This window comes from Peromyscus californicus, unplaced genomic scaffold (genome assembly GCF_007827085.1).
Source record: "Peromyscus californicus insignis strain IS unplaced genomic scaffold, ASM782708v3 Scaffold_9__1_contigs__length_137607984, whole genome shotgun sequence".
Lineage (NCBI taxonomy): Eukaryota > Metazoa > Chordata > Mammalia > Rodentia > Cricetidae > Peromyscus > Peromyscus californicus.
Genome location: NW_026294617.1, coordinates 106710410 through 106729837, shown reverse-complemented (window position 1 = coordinate 106729837; position 19428 = coordinate 106710410). Strand labels below are relative to the sequence as shown.

At 43.5% G+C, this 19428-nt stretch overlaps 1 long non-coding RNA gene across 2 annotated transcripts; it reads left to right on the top strand.

The window, feature by feature from the left end:
* Positions 1–6957: 6957 nt before the first annotated feature.
* LOC128106274 (uncharacterized) lies at positions 6958–15666 on the top strand. 2 transcript variants are annotated; one of them, XR_008216644.1, is made up of 5 exons: positions 6958–7230; positions 7321–7434; positions 13197–13263; positions 14055–14189; positions 15473–15666. It is a non-coding gene; the product is annotated as an uncharacterized LOC128106274 (long non-coding RNA). The 2 variants fall into 2 exon arrangements; XR_008216645.1 differs by having other exon boundaries at positions 15277–15666.
* The last annotated feature ends 3762 nt before the right edge of the window (positions 15667–19428 follow it).

The window sequence follows — 19428 nt, the reverse complement described above, 5'->3', positions numbered from 1 at the left end:
AGAGAGTCTGTAGGGTCCGAGGCAGTGATGACTGACCTGAAGATTTGGAACCAGCAGACTTGGAAGTCCATGGAGATGAATAGTATTTTAAAAAATTAGTTTGTTTTAATCAAAGGTATGCAATTAATCAGTTAAGAAGTTTGAAATGGAGCCAGATGTGGTAGTACATGTCTATTCCAGCATCTGGAAGTCTGAGGCAGAAAGATCTCCATGAGTTCAAGGGCAGCCTGGACTACATAGTAAGATCCCATCTCAATATCCACCCCCCCCCAAAAAAAAAAACCCAAAACGAAGAAAGAAAACAAACAAAAGAGTTTTTGACACCAAATAAGAAAAATACACTGATTCTTTCTAAGACTGCTCCTTCGTTTGACCTAAAGGGTATTAAACATGTTGCCAGGTATGAAAGGAATTTTATTCCCATTGTTTCTACTTCCTAAACTCTTGTTTTTTAACATATGAAACTCAATCAAATGAGTGCAAATTAAAGAATGTAGGTAAGACTTGGGGAAAGGAAGCTTTCAATGATACAGAGAGTCTCTGAAATAATCAGTCACTGTGAGAGAAGAATCATTTCCCCTGTGGTCCGATGCAGAGGATGCTATCCCTCCATTCACCTGTGAATTTTATAACTTCATTTGTCTTCTTCTTTCGATTTTTTTGAAGAGTGCACCACCATTCCTGGTAACTTCATTTTCCTTAACAGCATAATAATTCATTGTGTAAGGGTACCACATTTTCATTATCTGTTTATCAGAGGATGGATATCTAGGTTGCTTCCAATTTCCGGTTATTATGAATAGAGCATCAGTGAACGTAGATGAACATGTGTCTCTGTAGTAGAGTCCTTAGGGCATATGATCAAGAATGGTATAGTCGGATCTTGAGGGTTATATCCCTGGACTGGCTGGTTTTACATGTCAATTTGACACAAGCTAGAGTCATCAGAGAGGAAGGAGTCTCTATGAGATCCAGCTGTAAGGTATTTTTTCAACTGAGGTGGTGGGTGGTTTCATCCCTGGGCTGGTGGTCCTGGGTTCTATAAGATAACAGGATGAGCAAGCCATGGGGAAACAAGCCAGTAAGCAGAGCTCCTCTCCATGGCCTCTGCATCAGCTCCTGCCTCCAAGATCCTGCCCTGTTTGAGTTCCTGTCCTGACTTCCTTCAGTAATGAACGGCAATGTTGACGTGTAAGCCAAATAAACCTTTTCCTCCCCAACTTGCTTTTTTTTTTTTTTAAAAAAAAATTATTTTTATTTTATGTGCATTGGTGTTTTGCCTGTATGCATGTCTGTGTGAGGGTATCAGATCTTGTAGTTACAGTTGTTAGCTGCCATGTGGGTGCTGGGAATTGAACTCATGACCTCTGGAAGGGCAGTCAGTGCTCTTAACCACTGAACCATCTCTCCAGTACCCCCAACTTGCTTTTTGGTCAAGGTGTTTCATTGAAGTAATAGAAACCCTAACTAAGACAATCCCTAAGCAAGAAGCTATCTGCAATTGATACTCACTGGCAAAGAAAAAAAATTATCTTCCTTCAATGTCACTGGGTGTCCACCACACTCCAGGAGGCTCTGTGTTCAAGAGTAGTTGGCCAACATAAAATCAAATCAATAGTGTTTTTGTAGATTTTCTGTCTTGTTTTACTCTGTTTGGACCTTTTTTTTTTTTTGTCTTGGTGGTCTTTTGTTTATTTTTATTTTTGTGGGGTTTTGTGTGTCTGTCCTTTTGTTTTGTTTTGTTCTGTTTTTTGTTTGTTTGTTTGAGACAAGATTTCTCTGTGTGGTCCTGGCTGTCCTGGAACTCATTCTGTACATCAGGCTGACATTGAACTCAAGAGATTCACCTGCCTCTGCCTCCCAAGTGCTGGGGTTAAAGGAGCGTGCCACCACTGCCTAGCTCTTTTAAAAGAGATAGATAGATAGATAGATAGATAGATAGATAGATAGATAGATAGATAATGCAAGGTTGCATGGGTAGGGAGGTGGGGAGGATCTGGGAAGAACTGAGAAAGAGGTATCAATATCAAAATATAATGAATGGCCAGGTGGTGGTGGCACAATGCTGGGTGGTGGTGGTGCACCCCTTTAATCCCAGCACTCAGGAGGCAGAGGCAGGCAGATCTCTATGAGGCCAGCCTGGTCTACAGAGAGAGTTCCTGGATAGCTAGGGCTACACAGTAAAACCCTGTCTCAAACAAACAAACAAACAAACAAACAAACAAACAAAAAAACCAAATAGCACTCGGGAGGCAGAGCCAGGCAGATCTCTGAGTTCAAGGCCAGCCCGGTCTACAGAGTGAGATCCAGGACAGGCACCAAAACTACACGGAGAAACCCTGTCTCGAAACAACAACAACAACAAAAACAAAAACAAAAGCACCCCAAAAAAACAAAAACAAAAACAAAACCCCAAATAATATATTACTATCTAATTATAATAGAGATAACATTTGCTTTGGTGGTTTGGAAGAAAATGGCCCCTAAAGGGAGTGGCACTGATAGGAGGTGTGGCCTTGTTGGAGGAAGTGTGTCACTGTGGAGGCCGACTTTGAGATTTCTTTTCTCAAGCTTTCCTCAGAGTGATTGTCAGTCAGCTTCCTGTTGCCTGAGTCAAGATGTAGATCTCTCAACTCCAGCACCACATCTGCCTGCATGTCACCATGCTCCTCATCCTGATGATACTGGACTGAACCTCTGAAACCTCAATGAAAATGTTTTTATTTATGAGTTGCCGTGGTCATGGTGTCTCTTCACAGCAATAAAAACCTTAACTAAGATATATATATATATCTTATATATACTAAGATATATATATATATACACACACTATCTATCTATCTATCTATCTATCTATCTATCTATCTATCTATCTATAAAATGCATGAAGAAAATTTCTGTTAAAAAAATCCAGTTTTTAAAGTAAAGTTTTTTTTTGTTTGTTTGTTTTTTTTTTTTTGTTTTTTGGCTTTTCAAGGCAGGGTATCTCTGTGTAGCTTTGGTGCCTGTCCTAGATCTCGCTCTGTAGACCAGGCTGGCCTCAACCTCACAGAGATCTGCCTGCCTCTGCCTCCGGAGTACTGAGATTAAAGGTGTGCGCCACCACCGCCTGGCCTAAAGTAAAGTTTTAACTATCTTATGTACTACAAGTGGGCATTGCACATACCACTTCGGTGAATTTTGGAGCCAAATCTGAAGTGCATAATGTTTCTTCTCAGCCTTTTAGAAGTTCCCAGTGTAGTTGCTACAAACTTTTATGGTTGGTACATTTAAATTCATAAGGCATCTCTAGGGTTGCCTGGGGGAGTCAGGAAGGGTTTTATGAAATGGGTGACATTTATACTAAGTCTTGAATAATGAATAAGAGTGATACCATGTGGAAAAGAAGAAGGTCACTTTATACAGAAACAATAGCAGTCAGAAAACCTTGGAGTCACAAAGGCCTGGTGTGTGGGAGAGCAATAAAAAATTTAGTGTGTGACATATAGCATATGTGGAAACATGGCTGGTGTAGGGCAAAGCAGTGCCATGCCAAAGTCTTAGGCATTATTGTCTGGGTGATAGGGAGTCCTTGAGAGTGAGAGGTGAGAGCAGGCGGAAAGATATGGAGAGCAGGGCAAGAGTCTGAACTCACTCAGCACAAGATTTGGGAGGAGGGCGTGGCCTGGGTCTAACCTACACGCTTTCTCTCTCAACTACACTTTCCTCGTCTGCACAACTGGGTCTACACTGACTGAAATGTTAAGGAGAGTAAAAGAGATTTTCAGTCGTATGCATCTGGCTCCTGTCAAATGTTGCCCATCGCGGGTGTTAGAGTGACAGGAGACAGTGGGTAGCGCTGGAGAGACAGCTCCGTTGAGGAGATGCTTGATTTGCAAGCACAAGAACATGAACCGATTCCCAGGCTCACTTTTAAAGTTATTATTATTTTAAGAGCCAAGTGTGATGGTGTTTTCTTGTAATCCCAGCCAATATTGAGGAGACAGAGACAGGAGAATTCCTGGGACTCATTTCTCAGCCAGTATAGCCTGCTTGGTGAGATTTTGTTTAAAAAGAAAAGGGGGGTAGTGCGTGAGGAATGATGCGAGGTGGGGGGTTGGCCTCTGGATTTCATATGCATGAGCACACATGTGCACGTGTACCTCTCTCTCTCTTTCTCTCTCTCTCTCTCTCTCTCTCTCTCTCTCTCTCTCTCTCACACACACACACACACACACACACACACACACACACACACACGGAGACATAGACAGACAGACAGACAGACACACACACAGGCACAAACATACACACAGACACACGTGCACATAGGAAGACACACATACACAGACCCAAACATACACACACAGACACACACACACAGGCAGACATACACACAGACAGACAGACAGACACATACATATACACACACACACACACACACACACACACACACACACACACACACGGATACACATACAGACAGAAAAAACACACAGACACAAACACAGACAGACAGACAGACACACACACCAGGGACACACACAGAGACAGAGAAAAACACACACAGACACAAACACACACACATAGACAGACAGACAGACAGACACAGGCACATATACACACCGACAGACAGATACACACACACACACACACACACACACATGCACACACATACACGGACACACATACACACAGACACACACCCAGACAGACAGAGACACACACAAGCACACATACACACCAACTGACAGAGATACACACACACACACACACACACACACACACACACACACACACACACACACACGATGACTGAAAAATGTCTTGAAATGATCAGGTTCTTACTACCATGCTTATGTATTTTAAACAGAAATCAGCAGTCCCAACCAAGCTTCCTCCTGAAGGCAGCCAGGAGATGGGAGGGGAATCAAGGCACTAAGGGAGTGTGCAGTTTCGACATGAGCAGTTGTTCTCGTCTTCCCACATGCCTAGAACAAGTCATTGCAATGGCAGCAGCTAACTTTCAAAAGAACAGAACTCTGGGAAAGAAGATCCAACTGTTCTCTTCCAATAACCGTGTGTGTGTGTGTGTGTGTGTGTGTGTGTGTGTGTGTGTGTGTGTGTGTGTGTGATATCTAACACACACACACACGTAGAGTATAGGTTTATTTCAAGAGATACAGGTTAAGTCCAGGTACACAACCAACCCCAAGGAAATAGGAGAAAGAGCGTTTTGAACAATACAAGTGCCACGAGAGAAAGAAAATAGCCCGAGTTATGTATATGCTAGAATTAACTAGTGAAATAACATGGGAAATCTAAACAAGTGAATTAATATCACAGAAATAAAGGAGACTGTTAGAAACCTAAGTGTAAGGGAAGGTAGAAAACACTGAGCCTGGAGAATACCAAGGGTGAGATAATAGTACAAAAACAACCTAGCAGATGAATAGCATACTGGATACAGTTGGAAAGAAACAACCAACCTGAATTTTAGGCAAGAAACTGGTCTTTTACGTGCTGGGTAGAGCGATGGTTACAGGAATTTCACAGGAACCCCAGGGCCCTCTGGCTGGTTGTTACAGGGACTTTCAAATATGGCGCATTTTAGCTCTCCTCTTTCTGCAGCACTTAGAGAAATTCCAGAGATTTGGGAGGCCGTGTTAGCAAATGAAACTGCGTTCCCGGGGAGCCTTTCACCTTGATCTTATGGCTTATGCTTTGCTTGCTTTCAGATCCTTTGCAGGGATCATCTTTCTGTTGATTGCATAGACCAGAGTTACCACATTCTGAAATCTGCCAGGCATGGTGGTACACCCTGTCATGACACACCTTGTCATCCCTGTCATGTTGACTATTGAGAGACTGAGGCAGGGGGTTGAGAGCTCAGGGCCAGCCTGGCCTACAGAGAGATTTGGTTCATAAAATCAAAACACAAGTGTGGCGTTACCATTGCTGGGCTTTATAATGACTTTAAAATTCTGCTCTGTGGTCCTTGACTTGTAAAATGCTAGCAAACCCTTGGGAAATGATTCCCTCTGGTGCTGAGTGGTGGTACAGCCTTCACCAGGCCCCCGACCGACTCCGTCTGCACTCTCCCTTTCTTGTCTTCCCATTTCCAGGTTAAATGCCCCAGTCTTTTCTACAATAAATGATACCTGATAAGGGAACACTCAGGTGAGCGTTCCCTTCCCACCTCAAGGCCCTGCACCCAATTACATCTGTGAGGACTTTTTTTTTTTTTTTTTGCAATATGAGTTAATACTGGTAGGTTTGAAGAGTTAGGACCTGGTATCTTTGGTCTACTCCAGTACTTTATTTAATGTTTGTAGAATTTTCAGGTTCTGTATGAATCAAGTCACAGGGTACTTTTAGGATTTTTTTTTTTTCCATTAGAGAGTGTGAATAAGTTTAGGGGAGGCACAGTGTGCTGCTGAGTTTTTTGGTTACCTTGATACAAGCAAACTAGGGGCATGTGAGGAGAGGAAACTTTGAGAAAATGCTCCCGGAAGGTTGGCCTGCAGGCAAGTCTTTATGGCATTTTCTAGATTAATGATTGATGTGGCAGGATCCAGTTCCCTATAGGAGATGCCACCCTTGGGCAGGTGGTCCTGGGTTGTATGGCAAACAAGCGGGAGTGAGCCATGGAGAGCAAGCCAGTGAGCAGCACTCCTCCGAGGCCTCTGCTTTAGTTCCAGCCTCCATGTTTAGCTCCTACCCTGACTTCTGATGATGGACTGTAAGCAAATAAACCCTTCCTCCCCAAGTCATGGTGTTCACCAGGGCGACAGAAAGCAAATGAGGACACACAGGTTCAAATGAACATTTCCCCTGACAGAGTCCTTCCTTTCCTCCCCTGTAATATCAAACAGTTGGAAATTTGGCAATGCTTCGCCCCCTAGTTCATGAATGAATGGGAACGATGCTTAATCATTTCATTGATATTCACAGTTGCTAGGTAGCATGAGTTGCATCTCTCTCGCTGTCAGTGGAACAGAGCTGCTAAAAATAGTTAATTTCCCCAAGGACACCACCTTGCATCATGTTTTTCTAGCACTGAATAATTTTAGAGGGGACAAACACAGTCTGCCAGTGCCATGATGCAGCGTCTTCCATGGATGCAGCGAAGGATGGCCTGTGCCGCTTCTTGTAGGCTCCGTGTAGACTCAGTGCTTCCACACAAAGGCGAGGGGAGAAGTGAGGAGTAGGACTGACCACTGTTCTGTGCATCTTGAATCTGGTTACAAGGTAAGTCCTACCTATCAGATACAGCCCTCACATGTTTGGAAGGAGGGTGTTGATGTTCCTTTGGCTCTTTTTTTTTTTTTTTTTCAACAGGTTTTCCTGCATCTGCTTTCTATAGTCGGCTTTGCTTTTTGGATGTTAAAAACCAGATGTGGCAGAGGCAGTGGTGAGCTTCCACCATCTGTATCCTGGATCACAGCTGTACTGGTAAGAGCCGATCCAGTTCTTCCATTAGTAACCTTATGACCTGCTGAAGATAGCTCCTCCAGGAGATTCATTTGGTAATGTTCCCAGGAACCAAGGAACACCCCCCAAACATGTGGTCTGGAGCCTCTGCATAAGCCATACCAAAACTTATGTCAGCCCCTGATTTCCTGTGTCCAGTTGCTTTCTGCTTGAAACACCAAGCGATTGTTAGCCTGCATACTAACCGAGTATAAAGGAATGTGGAGATGGGCGGAGTTCAAAGTCCCACTTCAGTAGGCTGGGATCTTAGTTTCTAAATTTTAGGAAATTCATTTTATACCATCTTTCCAATTTTTATGAGATAAAAAGCTTGAATTTATGGGTAAAATATAAGGATGCGATTCATGTTCACAAGGTAAACCACAGCACAGCACAACTTTAGATACTTTCTTTGAACCAACAATAATTAACCAATCAGGAGACTCCAGGAATGAATGCCAGGAGGAGGCCTTGGTAGACCAGATGGAGAAACAAAGACAAAGCTTACAGCTGCTTTAATGGGCTGGGCTATAGCACTGAAAAGCCTGGTTGTATACGGTTGCTGGCCAATTCTGATGGATTGAGCTTGAATTCCTTTTTTCTTTCTTTTTTCTTTGCTTGGTTTTTGGAGACAGGGTTTTGTTTTGTAGCCCCAGCTAGCCTCAAACTTGTCATCCCACTGCTTCAGCCTGTTGAGTTATTGGGATTATAAGAGTGCTATCACATTTTGTCTCTCTGTTTTTTTTTTAATACATTTTATGGGTGTTTTGCCTGTATGTATGTTTGTGCATGCTTGGAAGCTTGAAGAGGGTGCTGGATCCCCTAGTATTGGAGTTACAGATGGTTGTGAGTCACCATGTGGGTGCTTGGAATGTGGTTTAAGCAGTATGGTTCAACACACTTAATCTCTTAATTTGAGTTTAGGTAGTATGAGATGATTGACATAGCAATTGCTATCTTAATTATATGAATTTACTGGTAACATTCTTACAATTTCCTGATTGTTCTAGGATCCAGCAGACTAATTTGGTATGTATTAAAAATATTCCATAGCAAGTTGGTCATGGTGGCATAGCTAATCCCAGCCCTTGGAAGGCAGATGTAGCTGGATCTCTACAAATCTGAAGCCAGCCTATTTTACAAAGTGAGCTCTTAACCAGTTAGGGCTGCATAGTGAGACCCTGTCCACAGTAAAGGTTCAAATGTGGCCTTAATTGGCCTTGGCTTTGGACCAAGCAATTTGAGAATATATAGGAAGACTTCTATATCACAGAAGTCATCATGAAAGTTACTCCAAGTATCACCATTAGTAATTGAGTTCCTTATGATAAAGTACCCTTCCTGTGTTATACAGGAGTATGGGGCCAGGTGGGATGGGTGGATAACCTTAGCCAGATCTATATTTGGATGTTAGCAACTGCTCAGTTTGCATGAGACTGGGCTGGGAACTGGTAACTCATATGGAATTGTACCTGATTCAACCTACAACCGAAGGCAGAGACTGCAGACCCATCCCACTAACTGTCAGTGCAGGGCAGACAGGAGAGCATCTTAAGCGTTAGCATCACCTGAAACTGAAGCTTAAGTCTAGACTGCTGGATTTTTAAGCTCTTGGCAGATGTAATGTGGAAGACAGTTATTCTAGAATTACGTCGGACAGTTTGAGCCAACCGGTGAAAAACTTCCCAACATTCTTTGCCACATGCGTGGCAAGCGTGGCACTTTACAGGGTTCAGTTCTAAACTAAGCTTTCAGTTCTTTTAGATACAGCTGTCTTAGTATTGTCTATGGATAGAAAGGAGTAAAAAGCTGTTGAGTTCCAGCAAAGTGGCCGTTTCTTGTTCTTTTCTCTTGTCTACGAGTCTTCTGTGATAGAGGATGAAAAGGCAAGGCCAGGTAGAGTTTTGGCTTATTTGAAGGTCCTGCACAGGTGCTTCTTGGGAAGCAGTGAAGGAACCCCTGAACGTTTGTTCATCTCCAGGGGATTCTTCTGGAAATATGACAGCCATGAAGTGTCTGAGAAGGGACAAGTCTGTGGCCAGAACCATTTTGATGTGGATGTCAGAGTAGAAGCAAAAGGAGACAGAACCAAAGTGTAGACTTCGATGATTCTTTTGAGTGCTGTAGCAAACCCAGATCTACTTTTCTCTGCTGCTTCTTCCTATTGGTTGATGAGAAAACCAGGAAAGCATAAGTACTGAAGCAAACATCATAGATTCTTGAACTGTAGGTGTTGCTTAAACCAAAGAATATGGTATTACTGTGTTCAGTTTAGAATACATGCCTATGGCATCCTACACACGACAGCTTTGGAGTAAAAGATGAGGGTATTAAATGGTTCTGTGTGGCAGCTTGACTTCTAGATTTTATGTTAAGTGGTGCAATATTTGCTCCAGGTACGGTGCAAAAAATTAAGGATAGATGAGTAGGGAATACTCAGACTCATTGGAAATTAATAGGGAGATAGTTTGAAAAGTTCACAGGTGGAATAACAGAATTTCTTTTCTTTTTCTGCTTTTTGAGACAGGGTTTCTCTGTATAGCTTTGGAGCTTGTCCTGGAACTCACTCTGTAGACCAGGCTGGCCTCGAACTCACAGAAATCTGCCTGCCTCTGCCTCCTGAGTGCTGGGGTTAAAGGCGTGCACCACTGCCGTCTGGCTGGAATAACAGAATTCCAAGAAGACAGGAAACATGAAACAGAAAACAAAAACAGTAAGATGGTTTATCTAAACCTGCCCACTTTGGTAGCATCATGTTAATAGAAGAAACAATGGATTAAAAGCAGAAACCTAACAAGGTTTTACACACCTGTAATCCCAACACTAAAGAGGCAGAGGCAGGAAGATTCCTATAAATTAGAGCCTGCCCTGGTCTACACAGTGAGTTTTAGGTCAGGCAGCTGCAGAGTAAGTTCTTACCTCAAAACTAAAAGGAGAAAAGCAAGCAAGTATGGATTATCAGAATGAATTAAAAAGCAAAGCATATTTGTACTGAAGGTCGGCTTCTTGAAGGGAGACGTAATTAGAATGGAGACTATTGGTTGGATGGATGGGTGAATAGATGGGTGGATGGACAGACAGATGGGAGGGGACATACCACATAATAAAACTGAGCTAAGATGGAAACTGTAAAACTGTTACAAAGGAAATTCTGACCTTTTCAGTATTAGATACCCCCTTTCCACTGTGTGCTACAGACATCTTTCCTGGCCATAATTACTTCAAGTTTCATAAGGCTAATTTTGGACTTTATTAGTTATCCCAAAACAAACTTAAAAGCTGCTATTCAAGTCAGGCATGATGGCACATACCTATGATCCTAGCACTTGGGAAGCAGAGGCAGGAGGATCACTGCAAGCTCAAGGCCCAGCTGGGATACTCAGAGTTCCAGGCTAGCTTGGGTTACATAGTGAGATTCCGTCTCAAAATGAAACAAAACAAAACTGAAAAGTGCAATTCCTAGAGAAGAACAGAAATTTGAAAGCAGTGGAAAAATGAACAGACTTCCTCATGTTTGGGGCTTACATAGATGATATTTTTGGTATAAATGTGTTTGGTTTAAGACATATATCATCAAAGTCTACAACATTGCATGTATTGCTTTGAAGGATTTCTGTGTGTGGAAAACTGAAACCATCTAAAATGTATACTATTCTGTGTTTTTGCCATCCAGTGCAAACAAAGCATTTTACTCAACAAAGTTCAGTGTTCAAAGGTTCTCTGGCTCATTTCTGCTTGCATAGCATGTTTGCGTTGAAGGTAAATGTACAACGGTACAACTTTCCATAGGATTTAAAATGGTGATCCTTAGCCGTTCACCTGGTTTATGGGTAGTTTTGACTTTGGTATAATTCTAGTTAGGAACTGTCTAATCTAAAAACGTTGTTTTTATAATAATACCAGGGAGGCAGAAATGAATAGCTTCTAGCTCCCAGCTGCTTATGTGGATGGTCTTTTGTAATAGTGGTGACATTATGTGACTAAGCTTTTCATAATTTAAACATTCTTGGTTAAATTACCATCATCGTCCTCGTCATCATAATTGTTGCTGCTGTTGTTATTTAAGATAGGGTCTGTATGTAGCTCAGACTTCCTGCCTTGACCTTCCAAATTTTGGAACTGTTGGTGTTTGATACTACTATGCTTGGTTTTAATGTCCCCTTGCCACAAATCAGAATCACCTGAATAGGGAGCCGCACCTTAGTCAGGGTCCCGATTGTCTTGATTGATGGAAGAAGACCCACTCCAACTGTGGGCAGTGCCTTCTGGGATCATCCCAGATAACAGGGGCATGATAGATCAGCTGACAAGTTAACTTATCCTGTCTTATCCTGTTGCTGCTGCTCATTCCTTTGATGATATCAGAAGCACCATCTCTAAGCTTTTGTCATGGACTAGGGGCAAGCAGCTCTCCCAGAACCTTCTAGACTTCGGGTGCCATATTGGGACTGAGCAGTGGACTGAGCAACTAGCTGGTTGTCACCTCCAACTGCCTACTGAGAGACGCTATTGTGGGGTTGCTTCAACTGCTGAGGCACCCATTGGCTTTGTTCCTTAGAGAACCCTAACTAATATAGATACTGTGCACCATTAACTGATAACCACTCAGGCTCACCTTCCTCCCTTCCTCCCTTCCTCCCTTCCTCCCTTCCTCCCTTCCTTCCTTCCTTCCTTCCTTCCTTCCTTCCTTCCTTCTTTCTTTCTTTTTTTCTTTCTTTCTTTCTTTCTTTCCCGTCTTTCTCCTTTCTTCAATAAGCTATTTTTCCTTTGCTTTGTAAATAAAAAACAAAACAAAACTCTCTCACTTTTTGCGTTTGCTCCCCCATTTTTCTTTTTTCTTTTTTTTTTTTTTTTTTTTTTTGCAATACAATTCAGTTCTACATATCAGCCACGGATTCCCTTGTTCTCCCCCCTCCCGTCCCCCTCACCTTTCCCCCAGCCCCCCCCCCCCCCATTCCCATCTCCTCCAGGGCAAAGCCTTCCCCACAGACTGAGGTCAACCTGGTAGACTCAGTCCAGGTAGGTCCAGTCCCCTCCTCCCAGGCCGAGCCAAGCGATCTTGCATAGGCCCCAGGTTTCAAACAGCCAACTCATGCAATGAGCACAGGACCCGGTCCCACTGCCTGGATGCCTCCCAAACAGATCAAGCCAAATCAACTGTCTTACCCATTCAGAGGGCCTGATCCAGTGGGGACCCCTCAGCCATTGGTTCATAGTTCATGTGTTTCCATTCATTTGGCTATTTGTCCCTGTGCTTTATCCAACCTTGGTCTCAGCGATTCTCGCTCATATAAACCCTCCTCATTCTCGCTAATTGGACTCGCAGAGATCCACCCAGGGCCTAGTCATGGATCTCTGCATCCAGCTCCCTCAGTAGTTGGATGAGGATTCTAGCACGACAATTAGGGTGTTTGGCCATCCCATCACCAGAGTAGGTCAGTTTGGGCTGTCTCTCGACCATTGCCAGCAGTCTGTTGTGTGGGTATCTTTGTGGATTTCTGTGGGCCTCTTTAGCACTTTGCTTCTTCCTATTCTCATGTGGTCTTCATTTACCATGGTCTCCTATTCCTTGTTCTCCCTCTCTGTTGTTGATCCAGCTGGGATCTCCCGCTCCCCCAAGCTCTCTTTCCCTCAACCCTCGCCTTTCATTACCCCCATTCATGTCCAGGCTGTTCATGTAGATCTCATTCCATTTCTCTGTCATTGGGTGATCCCTGTGTCTTTCTTGGGGTCCTGTTTTCCAGGTAGCCTCCCTGGTGATGTGAGTAGCAGACAATTCATCCTTGTTCCACATCTAGTATCCTGCTATGAGTGAGTACATACCATGTTTGTCTTTCTGACCATTTTTCTTTTTTAACGCAACCTTTCTTTTTAAAAAATGTACGAGTGTTGCCTACATGTACATGCCTGGCAGCCATGGAAGTCAGCAGAGGGTGTTGGATCTCCTGGAACTGGAGTTCCAGACGGTTGTGAGCCTCCAGGTAGATGCTGGCACTGAAAGCTTTTAGGTTAGTGGTTCTCAACCTTCCTAATGCAGTTTTCATAATACATTTAATAATAACACCCTTTCATACAGTTTCTCATGTTGTAGTGACTCCCAACCATAAACTTATTTTCATTGCTACTTCATAACTGCAATTTTGCTACTGTTATGAATCACAGTATGCAAATATCTGATAGGATGGTCTTAGACAATCCCTGTGAAGGATTGTTCAACCCCCAAAGGGGTCATGACCCGCAGGTTCAGAACCACTGATCTGAGGGGTGGATGCTGGGACTTGAAGCTGGGTCCTCTGCAAGAGCAACAAATGTTCTTAACTGCTGAGGCATTTCTCCAAGCCTCTTGATTATTTTCTTCTTGGCCATTTTGTGCTTTCATTACAGATAGCATTTAGATTTCCAGGTATGACTCTGTGTGTCTGTTGCACAATACCGTTCCTGGATACTTGGTGAGAAAGACTGCAACATGCACTGGACAGCATTGCAATCACTGGCCCTTGGCCCCTGTGTCTTTCATATCACTGCATGGTGGGAGCGGGGAGGAGTGAGTGGCTGGCTCTTTCAGTGCCCAGGTTTTCACAAGGTTAAAAACTCTATTTCAGATACAACAACTGAAGTACACCTGGAGCTGATTGAGATGGTGGATTCTGGACTCTGAAGTGGTGAAAGAAAGAGATGAGCTTTGGAATCCTTGGGAACAAATGAGTGTGTGCAGGAGCTGGTATACTCCCATACAGGTAAAGGGGTGTATACAGTCCATGACTAGATGTGTATAACATATGGCTGGGCGGCATTCTGTGCTGGAGTAGAGCATGCCCACAATCTCAGCTCAGCCTCCCTTAGAAAGGGGCCTGCTTCTCCTGCCTTTGAATATGCGATGAGTTCTTGGACCTTTTCTAACGAATCTGATAAGGCAGAGCGATGAATGGCGTGTGATTTGGGAGACTAGCCCTTGAAGTCAGGTCTGTTCCTTTTCTCAGAGGAAAGCAAGCTGTCATTCTGTGAGGTCACTGGGGTGGGCTCCGGAGAAGTCCTCATGGTAAGGCCCGGAGGCACCCTGCTCACAGGACACATGAGGCACCCTGTTGTAAGCCTGTGAGCTAGCCATTCTGGGAGCCAGCCTCCTGCCTGCATCCCTTAATCAGACCTTGGGTGATTGTAGACCCTGCCAATATCCTACTGTAACCACGTGACAGATTCTGAGCCAGCAACACCTAGCCAAGGCTCTTCTGATTTCTCAGCTGAGTGTAATGACGCTTGCTTGCTGTCCCAGCACTCTGGAGGTTAAGTTAGGATACCTGCAAGTTCCAGAGTATCCCAGCCTACATGTTAAGTTTGAGGCCATAATAAGATCATACCTCAGAAAACAGAAAAAAAAACCCAAAAACCAAAAAACAATTCCCATCCACAGACATTATAAGATAATAAATGTTTGCCATTTTACACTTTGGGTTCTTGGGAAGCTTTTTTTTTTTTTTAATAGCAATAGATAAGGGAGGCAGTGGGACAAAGGTCACAACACACACACACATTATATATATATATATATATATTATATATATATATATATATGAAATCAAATTGCAAAATCTCAGTGCCACACAATAGAATGTAGTTCTTCTGAGTCTGTAGGGGTTCAGCTGCTGGTATCTGGGCTGACTTCCAAAAAGTGGGTGAGCTAGGAGCCTACCTGTATCATCTTTAGTGTTCTCCCATTCAGCAGGCTATCCTAGACGTGTCTTAACTAGGTGGCAAGAAGTAATCCAATCATTCATTGACTTTCCTGTCTTTGGATATGCCTACCCACTAACGTTCCACTGGCAGAATAAAGGCCCAAGACTTAATGAAGGCAAGGGGGAAGTAGAAGCTGTGAATGCCATCGATCACACGGGAGGTGGAGAGGGACTGAGAGCTGTATGGAAGTTGGGAATGATCTGAGAGCTCTTCCAGCCACAGGGCAGTGCAGTTTGACTCACTCTCACTCTGCTGATAGCACTGGCCATGGCGGTCTTTTCCACAGAGGAGACTGGAGAGCGGAATGCAGAACAAGTTTCCTTCATTGCTCCGATGGGGAGGAGAGCCGCAAGAGATGCAAAGCCTCCGAAAACAGGCGGATGCTAAATATAACATAGAAATCAAAATGGCCACGAGGGCCTGGGCTTGCCGCGAGAAGAAGCCTGGGGCCGGAGGAGTGGAAGGGGCCGGAGGCGTGGAAGGGGCCGGAGGCGTGGAAGGGGCCGGAGGCGTGGAAGGGGCCGGAGGCGTGGAAGGGGCCGGAGGAGTGGAAGGGGCCGGAGGAGTGGAAGGGGCCGGAGGCGTGGAAGGGGCCGGAGGCGTGGAAGGCACCACGAGCCACCCACTTGCAAAAGGCATCAAAGACCGGTGTCCGTTTTGACTTGCATTTGACTCTCCTGGAACTTTGGTTTTTAACTAACAAAGTTGGCATGTCATGTTTGAAAATCTTTCCCTTAAACATTAAATTCTGACAGTGAGATTGCTCAGTAAATAAAGGCACCAAGCTTGACGACATGAATTTGAATCCTGGAACCCGCATAGGGGAAGGAGAGAGCCGACTTCTGCAAGTCGTTCTCTAATCTCTGCAAGTACACAAGATAAACAAATGTGAAAAAAACACTTTCTCAAAAAAAAAACAAAAACAACCAATCTCTCAAAAACTTTAAAAACTGCATAAATCTCTACAGCCAAGGAAAATATTTGTTACTTGGGAACAGTGTATTATTATGACACCATATGTACACGTACAGATATGAACTAAACCAGGCCTGGGGATTTGAGATACGGATGGAGCCAAGTTAGAAGCCTGTAAGTCCAGGGAAGGTGATGTGCTTAAGTTCCCTTTTACCTTATTGAGCGGGAGTTGTGCAAACTCTCCTAGGCCAGTGGCAGATCAACATTATTCTAGTGGTTCATAGTTGAGAAAACAAAAGATGTGGCGTAACTTTAAAAAAGGAGAGATAGAGAGGAGAGACAGAGAGAGGAGATGGGGGAGTGTGGAGAGAGAAAGAAAGAAAAGAGGTGGGGGGAGAGCTAGCTACCCTGGGTTGTTCTGAGCTTGCCCATTTCATTTCCACAATGTTCTTTCTATATAATTTTTCTCATCTGTAAATTGGAAAAAGGGATTATATCTACTGTTATTAAGTAAATGTGTGTGTGTGTGTGTGTGTATGTGTGTGTGTGTGTGTGTGTGTGTGTGTGTGTGTGTGTGTGTGTGTGTGTGTAAGACAGGGTATACCTGGACAGTTAATTTCACAGGAGTCTTTCACAGATATGAGCACTCACTTATCCTCTGCTTTCTCCTGGAAACTTGGGAGATCCATTCTCTCAGCCCTGGAACATCAATGTTTCTTCACTGTTTGCAGACTGAGGAGTTTGCACGAGGCTCTTTACATATTAGCTGCTCCAGTAAAAGATAATAATTCATTTGAAGTTGGGGGGGGTCTCCTTTTTTTTTTTTTTTACTTTGATTCCTTTATACTTTTCTCTCAGCTTTATCATTTCATCTGTATTTAAGTGAAGTAAGTATATTTGGAGAAGGGGCAAATTTTGCATAATGAGCCATTTCCATGAAGTGCAATTTCTTCCAAAAATTTCATACCTGGAGCTAGAGACATGTCTGACTGGGTAAGCGTGCTTGCTGTGAAAGCAATGCTCAAATTGAACATTCATGTAAAGACTGGGCACGGCTGCACTTGTCTGTGAACTCAGTGTTATGAAGCAGAGACGGGCAGACACTAGGAGCTTGCTGGAGCCAGCCTAGCTGAAATGCAGAGCGGGCTTCAGGCTCAGTGAGACGCTACATAAAACATAAGGTGGAGAGAGATGGAGGAAGATGTCTGGTGTCATCCTCTGGTCTTGGCATGCAGAATCCTGAGTGCATGCACCTGCACATACATGGGCACACTCAACAAACACACATAAAATAAAGATTTCACATGAAAAAGTGCCAATGGTCTGTAAACCATACTGTATGCAAAAGTTAAAATTGTATTATGGTGTGAGATTCTGTGATTCCCTCCCCTCAAGCCCCCGCATTTGAGATTCCCAATGTTCTAGACAGTGATGGGATTATTTTATAATTTAAAGGACAAATCCCTGCACTTGAGATTCCCTATGTTCTAGACAGTGATGGGATTATTTTATAATTTAAAGGACAACATTGAAATGAAAAGATACAATAGGGGGTAGGACAGGAATATCAAGATGCATACCAGAAATTTTGCCATGTTATATAGAAGATAGTTATTTATTTACTTATTTAGTTATTTTGAGATAGTCTCTTGTAGTCCTGGCTGGCCTGGTACTTACATATAGTCCAAGTTGCCCTTGATCTTATGTGCAATTCTCCTGCCTCAGTCTCTGAAGTGCCGGGGTTTATGGGTGCACATCATCATGCCTGGTTGCATCATGCTGTTTTTAAGCCTTAGGTTCTAAAGCGTCCTTCTAAGTAAGGTTACTAGTGGACACCATCTCACAATTTCCTGCTGTGACCGAACAGGTTCCTCCGAATACTTGAGTTGCTCTGGAGAGAGCTGGAGCTTGCCTTGTGAGGATTAAAAGAGGTCACTATTTTGTAAACACTTGATGAAAGAGATCTAGAATTGCTTTCTGTGACGTCTGTCACTATGCTGGCTTAATTCCCATGTTTAAAGGTTATTTGCTCTATGTATGTTACTCGAAGGCTAAAGATTTGATGTTCCTTTGGATACCATGGGAAAATACAGAGGGCTGAGTTTTTTCAGGTGGTATCAAGTAACAAGTGATTGTTGCCTACAGTTTCCCTCAGATAGTTATCTGCAGATGTTTCCATTCCGTATCTGTGGTACACACTTAGAGGGAATGCTTTTTCTGGTGTTGAAGGCACCATGGGGATCAAGAGATGCTATCACTGTAGTTCAAGATGTGCTAGCATTGTGACTTTAAGTGTGCTCTGAGGTTTAAAGGAAATCAGCAGAGTAACTCTGCTATCCACTCAGCAGGTCTGAAGGCACTGTCCTCAGAAAGGGGTGACATTCAAGCCTTCTGTGGTCTTGCCCTGTACTGGTGACTTATGATTTTGAGGAGGTGACTGGCTACCACCAGGTTCCTCATTAAAGAAGGCAATGTCTGTCTGTGCTACAAAGACTGAGCTTCAGGGGAGGAAGTGACGTTATGGAATGGGAGGCTGGGTAAGAGTCAGGCTGCCTTTGAACTCCCGTATTCTGTCATTCAGTCAGAGAAGTGTGCTTTAGGTCATTTACAGTCTCTCTTCCTTTTTCCCTGATTTTCTCCCCTTCCTTCCTTCCTTCCTTCCTTCCTTCCTTCCTTCCTTCCTTCCTTCCTTCCTTCCTTCCTTCCTTCCTTCTTCCCTCCCTCCCTCCTTCCCTTCCTCCCTCCCTTCTTCCCTCTCTCCCTCCTTCCTTTCTTTTTCTTTCTTTTTAAATAAAAGAAAGTCTCATTTTGTAGTCCAGATTTGATCTTTAATTAATAATCCAACTTTTTCAAACTTCTATGCCTGAGGTTATAGTTCTGTAATACCACTGGAGTTTTCCTCCAGTCCTGCCTGTCTCCAGCTGTCCGACAGCCCACTTATAAAATAAACACACAGACGCTTATATTATTTAAACTGTTTGGCCTAATGGCTCAGGCTTCTAGCTATCTAATTCTTACATCTTAAATTAATCCATTTCCATAAATCTATACCTTGCCACGTGGCTTGGGGCTTACCGGCGTTTTCATATGCTGCTTGTCATGGTGGCGGCTGGCTGTGTCTCCTTCTACCTTCCTGTCCTTCCTTTTCTCCTCTCTGTTAGTCCCGCCTATAAAAAACCTGAGACTAAAAATCTCAGGGACTTAAGGAAAAATCAAATAATACTGGTCTAAGAAAGAAGAAATAAAATGACTCCCAATGATGTTCTGCTGTATGCATAGATCAATGCCTTGGTCAGCTACCATCAGAGAAGCTTCCTCCTGCAGCAG